This window comes from Pseudophryne corroboree, chromosome 5, assembly GCF_028390025.1.
Source record: "Pseudophryne corroboree isolate aPseCor3 chromosome 5, aPseCor3.hap2, whole genome shotgun sequence".
Taxonomy (NCBI): Eukaryota; Metazoa; Chordata; class Amphibia; order Anura; family Myobatrachidae; genus Pseudophryne; species Pseudophryne corroboree.
Window position 1 is genome coordinate 433,894,723 of NC_086448.1, and position 15,215 is coordinate 433,909,937.

The following is a 15,215-nucleotide window of genomic DNA, read 5'->3' on the forward strand; positions in this document are numbered from 1 at the left end:
TTTCGTTTGGCTTTCTATCTGGATTACCATGGCACTTTTTGGATTTTGGAGCAGGTTGCCCCCTCCAAACAGTTTGATGCAATTTTGCTTCGCTCGGACATGTGGATTGACGATAGGTCACTGTGGTGTCGGATTTGTCGGTCTAAGATGGATCAGATGTCTTGGGGGAAATGGGTTTCCTTGGGTCCCTCATTTTCCTTGAGTGTCTGCCCAGTGTCTCTGGCTGTTCATTATGCATCGGTCAGGCCTGTCTCAGAGGGTTCTTGGTTGTTGCGTTATGATGGCTCGCTTCTAACTAAATACCAGTTTAGTTGGATGCTGCGTCACTGCCTCACCAGCGTTGGCCTTTCCCCTCGCAACTTTGGCACTCATTCCTTTTGTATAGATGTGGCCATGGCGGTGGCAGTGGCGGGTTTGCCCATCGATGATATAACAGTTTTGGGTCATTGGAGGTCTACCTGTTATAAGCGTTATATTTGGCCTGATCTTTTGTGTTAATGTTTACAGTGGCTTAAGGAGGTCATTCCGACCTGATCGCACGCTAGCTATTTTTTGCAGTGCTGCGATCAGATAGTCGCCGCCTATGGAGTGTATTTTTGCTTTGCAAGTTTGCGAACGCTTGTGAAGCCGAGCGGTACAAAAATGTTTTGTGCAGTTTCTGAGTAGGTCTGAACTTGCTCAGCCACTGTGATCACTTCAGCCTGTCCGGTCCCGGAATTGACATCAGACATCTGCCCTCCAAATGCTTAGACACGCCTGTGTTTTTCAAACCCCTCCCTGAAAACGGTCAGTTGACCCCCATAAACGCCTTCTTCCTTTCAATCTTCTTGCGATTGGCTAGGCAAATGGATTCCTTGTTAAATCCATTGCCCAGCAGCGATCCGCTTTGTACCCATTCTACGTGCCTGCGCATTGCGGTGCATACGCATGCGCAGTTTTGCCAAGTTTTGACCTGATCGCAGTGCTGCAAACAAAATCTAGCGTGCGATCAGGTCGGAATGACCCCCTAAGTTGTGTGTGTCGTGTTCAGTTTTTATGCTTGGTGTTTGTTTACCCTGTCCACCCTACTCGGGGATAAGTTACTTACTGCTGCTGGCAGTGGTGAGTCCGGAGTCTTTTAACAATTTTTTTACCTGACCTGCTTTCTTGATTCTGATTTGGCTAATTGGCTTCCATTATACGTCCCTCAGCAGGTTTTAAGTTTTTTTTTACACCATTCGAGTTTTATCTGTGTGCCCCGACAACCCTAACAATTTCTGCCAAACCTAAGTCTCCAAGTCTTTATTTTAGAATTATGTTAAGTGTTAAGGGTTTATTCACACACATAGTTATCCATCAGCCATTAGGATGTTTAGAAGAATTAAATTACTGAAATAGGAGTGGAGAGGGTTAAACATCCATAGGATGGGGATGTCCTTGTAGGAGACAGGTGACTAGCCATCCAATAGGGATGTGAGTTGGCAGAAGCTAGCTGCTTGATATGGGGTGAAAAGAGGAGGAGCTTCCTCTTTTTTCCTGTTCTTCCCACCCTCCCTCCTGTTTTTTGCGGTAGTTGGGGGTGGATCGTTGCGTTAGCGGATTGGCGGAAAAGAAAGACAGGTAACCTGTTTTTAGGTCATAGCTAGATGTCTAATGGTTATTTTGGCTTTGTTTGGTGCGCTCACCTTTGTTGACTGTATGCATCTGTTGGATCACCTGGTCGGGGACAGAGACACCAACCAGACGGGTGGGTAGTCAAGTTAGAAGGTGGAGTGGATACCGTTTGTTGATAGGTTGAGTGTTTAGTTGGTACAGTTTGTGAAATTTTATTATTTTAAATAAACAGTTACATACCAGTGTTATTATATACTGAAGAAGCAAGTTGTGTCAAATTACCACTATGTTCCTTAAGAGAAAGCAAGAAGTCTGAGGTTTACTGAGGTCCAACACTCAGATATATATGTAATTGATTTTAAAAGGTATGCATACAAAATAACATATGTACAGTATATTATTTAGTATAACATATATAAGCCTAAGTAAGTGGTACAGAGTTACAGTTACATAAGAAATAGATACAATTACATAAGAAACAGTTACATAAGAAATAGTTGCAGCCAGTATACATCACCCTTAGCTCAGAGGACAGACATCACCATATGGAATCAGCAACACTGAGCTTCCTGGGCAAGGGAAAGTACTTATATACTGTGTATTGGAGAAGGTACACATCTGGGCTGGGTCTTCTGCTATTGGTCCAGGAGAGGGAGGTTTCTCATTCATTGTGTGTTATTGGTCAGTTTGAATACTGGGCAATACCTAATCTTGTGATGTGATTACAGATGTTTACCTCTGGGCTCCCACCTAAAGACCAGTTCAAACCAACCACAGTATCATACAGGAATATACATGAATCCGGTATTGCTAATAACTTGTTGCCGCAATAGGTGACAATATCCTCACAACCACCGAATTACTACTTATGTGACCCTGAACAATTTGATCCCACACACGGTGTCCTTATGCAGTTCCATCTCTGTACTACACATATGGCTTGATATGTAAAGGAACGGTACCTTTATATATATATATATATACATATATATATGTATATATAGATAGATAGATAGATATTGGTAAACAGACATCCAGCGGCACTCAGAGACTTTCAGTTTCAAAGAAGTGTAATAAACATCACTGCATAGCACTCCAACATTTCGAGGCTAGCACGCCCCTTTGTCAAGGTGACACCTTGACAAAGGGGTGTGCTAGCCCCAAAACATTGGAGTGCTATGCAGTGATGTTTATTACACTTCTTTGAAACTGAAAGTCTCTAGGTGCCGCTGGATGTGTTTACCAATACCTTGCCTATTTTTAACCAGAAGACACCGGAGCTGATATGTTTAATCTGTGGGAGTGCCGGTCCATTAAACTTTTGTTTTTTATATATATATATATATATATATATATATACAGTTGATCAGTGGTGTAAAGGCTTTGTATAACTCATTGTGTAGGGGACAGGTCAGTGCTGTGCAAACCATAAAGCCAGAATACATAATACATATGACATATCACTATTAATTCAAGTATTAATATCTGGTCTGTATTTTATTGAATTGAGTATACCATCATGGTCACCTGGCTTAGGTCACTTAAAATGCACACAAGATTCTGTTAAGTGCAGGGGTGTGTTAGTTAGAGCACACAATCCGGAATCTGCATGTCCTTAGTAATTTGTATGGTATCTGGCTTCTTGTTTGTTAGAGACAATGACAACAATTGAGGCAAACAATGGTATTTACACATTCAATTAGTCAAAGGTCTATCTTCCATGGACACAATGCCTGTTTGTTAGACAATCTGATATGTTTATATTTGATTTGTATTCTTGGATGTACTACATTTGAGTGTATGTAAGAAATAGTTGCTTTTTTGTTACAGTATGATATTTATTAACAAATGCATCTTCTACCATAATGCGCACAGTAACTTGCCGTTACGGTCATTTGCTTCCTACTGTATCGAAGCATGCATTATTAATAACATAGTGTTTCTAAATATTGAAATATGCAATTTTGACTTTGACAGACCACCCTTTTTATAGTAAACAAAAACTATCACACTTTTCTAATATTAATACATACAAATACAATTGGCAACGTAGATATATGTATACATTATTTGGCACATGTATGCATGGTATTGTTATCTGATTATAGTTTAAATTTCTGGATCGTATGCTAGGTTTGTTTCATCACTGAACAAGGGTTATTATTTCAGGTAGTATCCTTCCTAGATAACGTAAACTTTCGGAGTTCGGGGACAGCCACTCATACACTTTTCTTCCACTTATAAAATACACATCGTCTTGAGAGAATAGGGAACAGAATGCATCATTATAATAGCACATAGGATTCTAATAAAAACACCCATCCCTAGCTCTCTCATCTGATCAAAACATGTTTCTGGCTGTATGACATTCGAAAAATAGCTTAGTGACACTCTACCAGTCATTATCTTCTCGTATATCTATGTCAAAAGTGCTTCCCACATATATCAATCTCTTCTACAGTCATGGTATTAATTAGCTCTTTATCTGCTTTGTGTGAATAGGCCAATATCTTATTGTTCCTAATTACCTCCAAATTTCCTGGTTTCCTGAAAGTGGTGAGATTTAAACACACCAGGGATTTATCTATATGGTACTGGTGGATCTTAAGACTAGGGGGTCTAGTTATATTATATTCCTTGTCCACCAGTCCCCCCCCCCCAGGTAATTCAAATACCTCAGCTGACTTTAATGGATATGGCACTAATCCTGCATTATTTTGTCTTAGATGTACCTGTGAGCACACCCAATTTTCTGTTTACTTAAATCCTAACCCACTACTGAATGATAATCACTCAAAGGATGTCTGTAAAATTCAACCTTACCACTTGACTGACATCTCTGGATGCACTCATCTTCAGTTATAGGGTCGCAGTAACTACAAAATACAGTATTCCTCAGACAATAGCCTATAACATTTCATCTGAACTCTGTAACTACTAGACCTTTGATTTACTCTGGCTGATAGGCTGATCCTGGGATCCTATAAAGACATCACTCCTTTCTCCAGAACCAGTTCCAGTACCATGCTCGACTCCTCAGGAACCCTCACAAAAATAGAATGTCCTGAAAAAACTGTTGATTAAAAGAAAAATAAAGACAGAACAAAACAAATCTTGTTTATAGCAAATCCATCTTACAATGACTGGTCTTTTTGTAATTCTTTAGTATGCTCAGGTAGTGTTCAACAGTGCCGCCTCTCAGTTTTCACGGAACAGATTCTCAAGTGATATTTCTGCGTTTCACTCCCATTATGAATTCCTTCCGGACTAGCGACTTTCTTGCAATAGGAAGCGTGGGACTCAAGTCTCTCTCTCGACTACTTTCACTGAAATCGTGCAGTCAACAAAACTTGGTAAGGTCCTTCCCACCTGTCTATTAGGCAACCTGAGCAAAAAAATAATCACACAGTCTCTTGGTTTACAATCAGACAGTTAGTAGTTGGCATATCAGGAATCAAAAGTTTCAAGTTCTTTTGCTAAGTTCTCAAATGCTGGCTTACCTTGATTAGGTACTGTACTGTCACCTCATTAGTGTATTTCAAATCATGGTGCGGATCGATCATGACATGAGGTTGTCTTCCAAAAAGCAAAACAAAAATTTAAAAGAGAGTGATTTAAGTGGGGATCTGGGAGTAGTTCCGATGCCACATGACACTAGTGGCAATGTCTTTGACTACAATAGTCCAGTTTCAGCTATCACTTTGCTGCTAATCCTAGGGATACCATATCTACAACCAAATTCTTGCATGATTTTCTTTACAGTTAAAACATTATTGCTAGTGGCATCTGGAAATGTTTCTACCAAACTTAAAAATACATCTAGTGCATATACCAATACATTTTTAAAATCCTACAGGGTGTTAACTGTACGAAGTCGATTTGTATTACCTGAAAAAGTCAGTCTGCAGGAGGAATTTGGGATGGCTCTGTTGGTACTACCTTACCAAATGTTCTCCCTCATGCAAGTAAGATAAGACATTGCTTTCCTGCTCACCTGAGGAGAGAACCCTGGCACACTCCAGTAAGCTCTTACCAATTTGCACATACCTTCCTTACCCTAGGTGAGTCAGACCATGTGCCGCTTTAGCTAAGCTTAGGAGGCATGCTCTGGGGGCTACTGGTTTACCTTGTCCATCTCTCCAGAGTCCGCAGGACTCTTGGCCATATCCCTTCACCTTCAAGACCTCATTTTCCTGTAGGGAACACACATTTTGCATCTCAATTTAATTGTTGTGTTTTTGCAATGTACAGTACCATGAGCATCACTCCAAAAACATCTCTAGAGTCGGTATATATAATGGCTGATGTATCTTCTGCCAACTCGCATGCCCTGGTCAGTGATACCAGCCCAGCGACCAGTGCTGCATGCGGTCTGCCCAAGGGTTTCAGCTTCTATAATACCTCGTCATCTACAACAGCATATTCTGTGCATAAGTCTCCCGAGTCCATCTGTCTGTGGTAACTACCATCAGTCTAGAAAAAAATCAGGTCTGCTGTCACTTATATCTGGTCTCATAGTAAAAGTATTACATCCATACAATCATGTGCATCAGTGTCCATACAAAATTTTCCTTCACCCGTATTCTCATCCTCCACCCTTTGTGCATTGCAAGGCACATGCAGTAATATACTGGTGTCATCAGTGACAGCTCCCATGTTGTAACTCGTGCTGATGAGACATGCCGGGTTCGGGCAGAATTTTGAAGGACCTATACGGCATGTGGTGTATGGACTGTCAAATCATGTACCAGTACTACGTCCTCACTTTTACTTTCCAACAATGCTATTTTGGCTACATTTCTTCTACAAGTGTGGAGTGCACATGCCACAGTGTCCAATTGGGCACTGTAGTATGCTACTGTTCAGCTGGCATCACCATGAGTCTGTGTAAAAACTCCTATCGTGCACCTAGCAGTCTCTGTACTGTGTAACTCAAATGGTTTCTCGTAATTAGGCATTCCCAGCACAGGGGCTCTTGTCAAGCATTCCTTTAAAACCATTTCTTGTAATGACAATGCCAAAATAGAGAAAACTGGGATTAAAGTGGTAGCGTCATGTCCTGTATCCTGTCTTTTGTTAACTGTCTGAGATCTTCGTGTGTGTCAGTGTCCTAAGTATTTGACCCTTGTCCTACACAACTGCAGTTTATCCTTTGAGACCTTGTGTCCTGTCTGGAAGAGATGAAACAAAAGTTTTTAGTATCTGCCAGTGAAGACACAAATGTATCGGAGCACAGTAATAAAGTAACTATGTATCAATACTGATCTCTTATTGGGCTGAAAGGATAGTAAGCAGCTATGCAAGGCCTGGGAGAAAATACTCAGGCTGTCAATGAAACCTTGGGAGAGTTGGGTCCATGTATTGTACCCCCTTTGTGAAAGCAAAGATGAAGAGAAAACAGTGAAGAAAACAGAATAGAGATTGGTGACAGTAAAGTTAGTAGAGGTGGAGAGGATTTTATTAAAATGACAGCTGGATTGGGCACTACGGGGAATTGACTCTTAACTACTTGGTTTACCCTCCTTAAGTCTTGCACTTACTGTGTCAATACTGGGACTACCTCAGCCATCAATCCAGTGTCCTGTCAATCCTTAGTTCATAGGGAACACGGTATTTGCTGGATAATTTCCTCTACCAGTGATGGACATGAATCTAGAACAGTGGAATGCAACATTAGTCTTTGAGGAGTATCTAACATACCTTGGGCTTCCTGAGTGGGAGTACAATATATATATTACACATTTCAATTTACACAACAAGATCTCTATCGAGTAAGTTAGTCAGGGGCCACTGCTGCCAGGAGAAAAGAAAAGAGTTTAGCATCATAGAGGCCCAATCGTAACTTCTGCCGGTTTTGTCAAAGGATAATGTTGCACTTTTCTCGTTATTCCCATTTGCCAAATTCGTTTTTTTACCTGTGATCTTCAATCCTGAGAATTTTCTAGTTCTACAAAAAAGCTTCTAGGTCATGCAAAGTATTCATTTAATCCTGCTCATCCCGTATTACGCGTCTGTAACTGTTCCAACAAACATTACCAAGCTTTTCTAGAAAAGGACATTCCTAGCTGCCCTCATCTCGATGACCTATTTCCTAGAAATGAATACTCCTTAAGTGATAGTCAAAAAGAAGCATTCTGGGGGTTACCCCTTCTCTGTCCGCTTTCCTACTAGGAACTACTAATGTGCGGACAGGATATTCTCCATTTATGTCATTACTTTCCTGATTTTTATTTTATTTTTATTTTGGGTCTTACTATATATGTATTTGAATGGCACCATACTTACCAGTTCCACTGGTCTCAGCCACTTCACCTACAGGCTATAGCTCCTCTTTTACCTGTTAGATATTACTCCTCTAAGTGCATGAGAAATGGCCAAAACTAGAGTCAGGTCACCATCTCCTCCTGAATTAAACTTTTGAAATTCGTTAGTACATAGTATAGGTTACATTTCTTTTTTTTTTTTTTCTATAGTTCGTATACTGGCTGTAACTGCTTCCTCATCCTTATATGGTGGTGGTGGTGGTATACCTGCTTTCTTTTTTTTACTTCTCCCCATTGTTGCTACAAGTTCAAACAGTTATTATGTTTTCGTTCTTATCTTATATGACTTTGGTCAAACATATTTGTTTTCATACTACATACAATACCTCAGGATCAAAACTGCCAATCATTGGAAATGATATTTCGCCATTCTCATTCATACGTACTCGATCATTACCATAAGCCAATGCATACTTACCCTTCCGTATTACCTTCAGACCCTCTAGTCCCTTCACCAACCTGAACCATGGTTGGGTCACTCATATTTCACAGAGACAATTTCACAAGGCTACGTCTCTACTACATTGAACCCAACAGACCCTTTGGGTCTGTCTTGCTCCTGATTCCTATGTAGCATGGTCTCCCTGCGTGAACCTCTATTTCCCATTGTGATGAGATAAGAAGTTCCCTGTTAGAAGAGCCGGTGGGCACTTTTCCGAGGACCCCCAAAGACTCCTTCCTTAGTAGGAACAGCTAGACCGACAACTAAGCGAGCAGCGCACGCTACAAGGGAATTGTACTTCTCAATCATGTCCATATCTCACCTACAGCCACGTGGACCAATCGTATAGCACAAGGACACTTGTTCTTCTTGTACCCTGCGATTGGGGAAACTGTATGAACTCGGCAGACCCTTTGGGTCTGCTTTGTTCTGGAACTAGTGTCTCTTAACCAACACTATCGATTTGGGAGACAATTTAACTAGGCTATGTTTGTCGGACCCAGGATCTAAAAAATTCACAGAGTCTGCTGATCCTTCGACATACTCAGTATCAGAGGTTGAAACTGATGAGCCAAATTCCCTTGGGAAAGGCGAAGCCCTACTTCTCCGGTGTGGACGACCGTTTCTGTCACTGGAGTTGTTACCAAGTAACCATCGGTATACCATGTGATTTTGATAATCATTAGTGACTGTCGATAATTTTTTACTTTTAAAGGAGAGTAGTTCCCTTTTATAATTTTCAATTTGAGTTTGCAGGTGATCGGTCCAATTCTGGGACTTATCGTCCCGTAAAGTGGGGAGAGCCGTGATATTGGTGGTCTCAATCTCAATTTTAGTTTTCTTAAGCTCCTGCCCTACCTCCTCAATGACAAGAGCCATGAGGTCCAGGGAGCATTTATTAAGCACCCCGCACCATCTACTGCAGAAAGTGGGGTTATTCCTTCCCAAGATGGGGACATTTGCTATTCTTAAACCCCTGGGAAGCTGCTTACGCCTGTGGTATTCAGAGAGGAATTGACCATGGAGCGTCAAATCAACCTCCCTCTGTTGTTGCTTTAAAACCTTGTAGAAGATGTCAACTGGGGTGTCAGAGGGTAAAGTGTCAAAGTCTAATTTATCAATTAGCTTTTCAACCTCCTCCTCAGTAAATGACACAGTGCCCCCTTCGGCTTGCGATAATAATCCATCAGCTAATAAATATACCCCGTTCTGCAACATTTTCTAAAGGGCTCACTCTCAATGAGTACACTGAAAATGTAGAAAGGAACAAACAAAATACAAAACACAAACAAAAACTTAAAATTCTTCCCAATAATCGATATAGAAACTGGGTTGCCAAGGAGAGTCCTAAATATGCATAAATGTCCTTGAAGGCGGGATGGGTGTCAGGATATCCAATCCACGATATGTAGCCTCGACTCAATATCCAAGTAGATCCTACACTCACATCTCAATATTTCAACATGGTGGGTGCTCCCAAATTTTTTTTTTTAGAAATGTGCCTATCATAAAAAAATTTTTTTTTTTTTGAGATTATTCATTTGAACCCTGATTGCGATATGGCCTGGGAGGATTATTATCTTTCAAGCCACGCTCTAACAAACCACGAGACTTTATTATTAAACAGAGGTCTATCCTTCGCACCTACGAAGGGAATGAACAAGTTCGATGTCGTCATAGACTTGAACAAGTTTATACACAAACTTACCCTTAAACAACATTTCCTTAAAAAAGAAGATGCTGTGATACAGAATTATGAACAATCCAAATCTGGCCTAAAACCCACATCATAGTACTACCCCCTAGAATCCAAGGGACACAATGTGGGCCTTTTCTATGAATTGGTAAAGAAGGACCTTTGCGATGATAATATTACACCAATCAAGGAGAAGAACCTCACTAACAGATAGACGGAGGCCATTAAGCGACTACAAGAACATTGTCATAAAGCCGGCTGACAAAGGGGGTTTGGTAATTATGGATTGGAAAGCCTATACCACAGAAGCCATTAGGCTACTAGGAGATAGATCCTCCTACACTCCATTGCCGAATGACCCAAAGGAAACATTTGTGGAAGAACATAGACTAATGCTCCTGAAGGGTTTCAGACATGAGATAATCACCAAGGAGGAGTAACAATACCTTTTAAATACCAACCCCACCACCCCAATCTTTGATTTTCTTCCAAAAGTACACAAGTTTTTTAGTATCACCCCAGGAAGACCCATAGTGGCAGGGATACATTCCTTGACCTTACATCTATCAGAGGGATGCGGTCAAGATCCCACTGGATGGAATCCCGGCAGTCGAAATACCAACACCGGAATCCTGATCGGCACAATCCCGACATATTCTCCCTCCGTGGGTGTCCACGACACCCATAGAGGGAGAATAAAATAGTGTGCCGAGCGTAGCGAGGCACCATGCCCGCAGCGTGGCGAGTGCAGCGAACCTGCAAGGGACTGTGTTCCATTCGCCACCCCTGCTGGGATTCTGCTGTTTGGGATTCCAGTGTCGGTATTTCGATCACCGGGATCCGTCCAGCGGGATTTCGTATTGATCCTTTATCAGAATATGTAGATATATTCCTGAGAAAATATGTGATGGAACTGCTGGCTTATATAAAAGACACAACATCAGTCTTAAACCTAATGGAGACATTCCAGTGGAAAGATACATACAGATGGTTCATAATAGATGTACAATCCCTCTATACTTGTATAGAGCATGACAAGGGGATTGAGGCCTATAACATTTTTCTCAGCAAGGACCATCAAATCACTGAGGATCACAGACTTTTTATATGTGAGCTTATGGATTTTATACTGAAGCATAACTATTTTAAGTTTTTAGATTGCCTTTACCTCCAAATTTGTGGAACAGCCATGGGCACTATCTTTGCACCCAGCTTCGCTAATCTTTTTATGGGACAATGGGAGAGAGAGTATATTTTTAATAACCACCCCTACTAACAAAATATAATTTTTTGTAAATGTTACATAGATGACATTTTAATTGTGTGGGAAGGAGATCAGCTCAGTTTTAAAGAATTTTTGACCTACATTTCGTATAACACCATGAATCTTAGGTTCACTGCCAATGACGACACTGAACGTATTGAATTTCTGGAATTGATTTTAACACACTCAGAGAAGGAAATCATCACAAACAACTTCACCAAAAAAGTGGACATGAATAGTTATGTGCATTATAGGAGTAACCACTGGCAACAATGGAAGGACAATATTCCCTTCTCCCAATTTAACAGAATAGCATGCAATTGCAAAACCAGTGAGGATCGTGATCAACAACTTGCTATTTATACAGAAAGGTTCAAGGAAAAAGGATACCCAAACTACCTTTTAGAAGAAGCCTGCTCCAGAACAAAAGGTTTGGAGAGAAGACAACTTTTAAATTATAACTCTAAGAAAAATAAAGAAGAAACAGTTAAATTAATCACCACTTATAGCAGGCACGAGAATTTCATCAAACATACACTCAAGAAACACTGGAACATGCTGCTTATGCACCCTATTCTAAAGGATCATCTCACTAAAGAACCAAAGTTGGTGTTTCGGAAATCACAAAGTCTTAAGGACCTTGTGGCACCTAGTATGCTTAGGAATCCTGAAGCTCAGAATACAATATCGAAATGTGTGGGAAGCTTCAAGTGTGGTCGGTGCAATATCTGCCGTCATCTCCATCAGAATAGGAAATCATTCCATAACACCAACACTAAGAAGGAATATCGAATTAAACAGTTTATCAACTGCAATACATCATCAGTGATATATCTCTTGGAACATCTGTGTAAAATGAAGTACATTGGAAAAACAGAGAGACCACTAAAACTATGCATGCAAAAACATATCAGGAATATAAGAAACAATGTCCTAACACATGCAGTATTGAAACACTTCCACCTATGTCATCATTTGGATCCAGTTGCATTAACGTACAAAGGTATCGAATTGGTATCACTAGGAGATAGAGGAGGAGACCTTTCCAACCTTCTCTCCAGGAGGGAGATGTACTGGATCTATGAACTGAAAACTCTTCATCCAGATGGTTTCAACGAAGGAAATGAGATAGCACCCTTCCTGTAATGTAAGCAGCTTTCTTACATCAGTTCCATCCTCCTTTCATTATGAGTATATCGCTGATTCCACACCGTCATTACAGTCATACCACACTGGGTAAACCCAATTCCGGGCGATCTTGAAATCAAAGCAGTGTTGGGCCCAACCAGTACCTGGATGGGAGACCACCAGGGGAGACTGGGTGCTGTAATCCTGAAAAGGACTAAAGAGATTACTGAACCCCCCTTGTCTGCACTCTGTCCTCTTGTTTTGTATGCAAGCCATATTTACATTTATTGTGGCTACTCTTGCTATTCCATTTTATATATTTCTAAAAATCCTATGTTCTATGGGACATACAAGTACACCTTCCTGCATATGAAATCCACTTTCTTCCTTCTTTTCTTTTTTCAAATACACTAACTTTCATTGGTCATCTTACTTGATCCTATACTATCATTACAACCATACCACCCTGGGGATGCCTAATACAGTTTAATCTTGGAAGCTAAGCAAGGTTGGGCCCGGCCAGTACAGGGATGGGAGACCTCCTCTGAAAACACAAAAGTGCCGGGTGATCAACATGAGGAATTTTCTAAAAACCAAGTGGTATTGATATACCTACACTTCTACATCTGCCCCCTTTCTTTCTGTTTTGTGTCCTTGTTTCTTTTTACTTATATGTGTAGCCTAGCCTAGTAGTGATTCTCTTGGAGCACATACTATATATTCTTGATATACTTATCCACCGGATTGTGGCTGAACCCTCTTACTTCTTCCACTGCTCCTTTCTCTTCTTGGGGACCCTTATTAGGATCTATGTACAATACTCCATATAAGACTTAAGCAAGTTATCTATACTCCTATATTAGAAACCTGAATATATTTGATCTACTATGATTTTCTTTTTCTTTTAACATCTTTTAACATCTGAATTACACTTTGGCTGGATCCACATTGTAACTACATAAGATCGACTAGTGCCGTAATATACATAGAAACTTTTTTATGAAGCTTTATATTGGCATTGCCGCTGTTATATATTACAAAACGCATTATCTCATGACCTATAATATCCAATGAAGAGTCTAATGTTTTGCAAATCATGCTAATACAACTCCTGATCACCTCTTATACCGTTTTGTTTTATATAAATACTCTATCGGAGCGGGACACAAATTGGACAAGAGACTAATTCCATATGCAAAATGGCCACCGGGACACCCTATCTGCATCACTTGCTGTCTGCAATAAAGAGACTTCAAGAGTATGGCTGTCGTAGGAAGGACACTAGGTGAGACAAAGGTTTAATTCCGTACCGAAAATGGCCGTCAGAAAACTCTATCCCCACCATCTGCTGTCCACAACACAGAGACTTCATAAACATGGCTGCCGCATTAAGAACATCATGAATCACTGAGTTTCCGCCACACGGAGTCAGCGCATGCGCACATCAGTACCACGGACACTGGATGTGGGGCGGACGTGATGTCATGCAATGTCCGGACAGGAAGTCCGTGGCTTCAGTGCGATTTTATGTTTTCTAACCACTGTATCCTCAATTTCAAAATGTTTGAGTATTATTTAATACCTATATTAATGTAGTAACATGATACTCCCTCCATATTTACACTTTGACAAGATCTAGCTTGCCAATTAATTAATTACAAGAAGTGATGTAGACATCACTTCCCTATAGGTTTAGTATATATATATATATATATATATATATATAAATATATATAGTCTGTCTCAAGCCCTAAATCACCCCTTGATGAAGTCCAGATGGGACGAAATGCATTGGGTGCCTACTTGATCTAACCTCACCCTCTGAAGTTAAGCTATATATCTCCTCTTTTGTACCATTTTATAGCCTTTTAACTTTATTGCTTTACATATTTTTTGTGATTTTTATATTTTCATATGTTGTACGTATGTAACTTTATTGCAGTTGTTTTAATCCAGTGACACTCTGTTTTTTAGTGCTATGTTCTGTAATAAAATTTTGTACTTTTACATTTATAACTGCTTAGTCCCATAGTTTTTTGGACACTGTTTGTCGCTTTTAAATACCTCATTCTCTGTTTCCAAGTTTTATCCTTAGGTACCTATAGCAGTGCCTAGTATATTTGAGGTGATAAGCTGATGCCCTGATATACTGTAGGGAGTGTCTTTTAGGTGACTACAGTCATTATATTACATGGTTCTGGTACTAGTGTTGTGATTGTGGATACTGTATCTGTGGCGCTGATTGTTATTCTGGTACACACACACATATATATATATCTATATATATATATATATATATATATACAGTTGATCAGTGGTGTAAAGGCTTGTATAACTCATTGTGTAGGGGACAGGTCAGTGCTGTGCAAACCATAAAGCCAGAATACATAATACGTATGACATATCACTATTAATTCAAGTATTAATATCTGGTCTGTATTTTATTGAATTGAGTATAACTTCATGGCCACCTGGCTTAGGTCACTTAAAATACACACAAGATTCTGTTAAGCGCAGGGGTGTGTTAGTTAGAGCACACAATCCAGAATCTGCATGTCTTTAGCAATTTGTATGGTATCTGGCTTCTTGGCAAACAATGGTATTTACACATTCAATCAGTCAAAGGTCTATCTTCCATGGACACAATGCCTGTTTGTTAGACAATCTGATAGGATTAAGTCACTATTTGATTTGTATTCCTGGATGTAGCACATTTGAGTGTATGTAAGAAATATTTGCTATTTTGTTACAGTATGATATTTATTAACA

General features: G+C 40.1%; 1 pseudogene; it reads left to right on the top strand.

Moving 5' to 3' along the window:
- The first annotated feature begins 12,532 nt into the window (after positions 1 to 12,532).
- LOC134930093 (5S ribosomal RNA) lies at positions 12,533 to 12,651 on the top strand (annotated as a pseudogene).
- Positions 12,652 to 15,215: the final 2,564 nt, after the last annotated feature.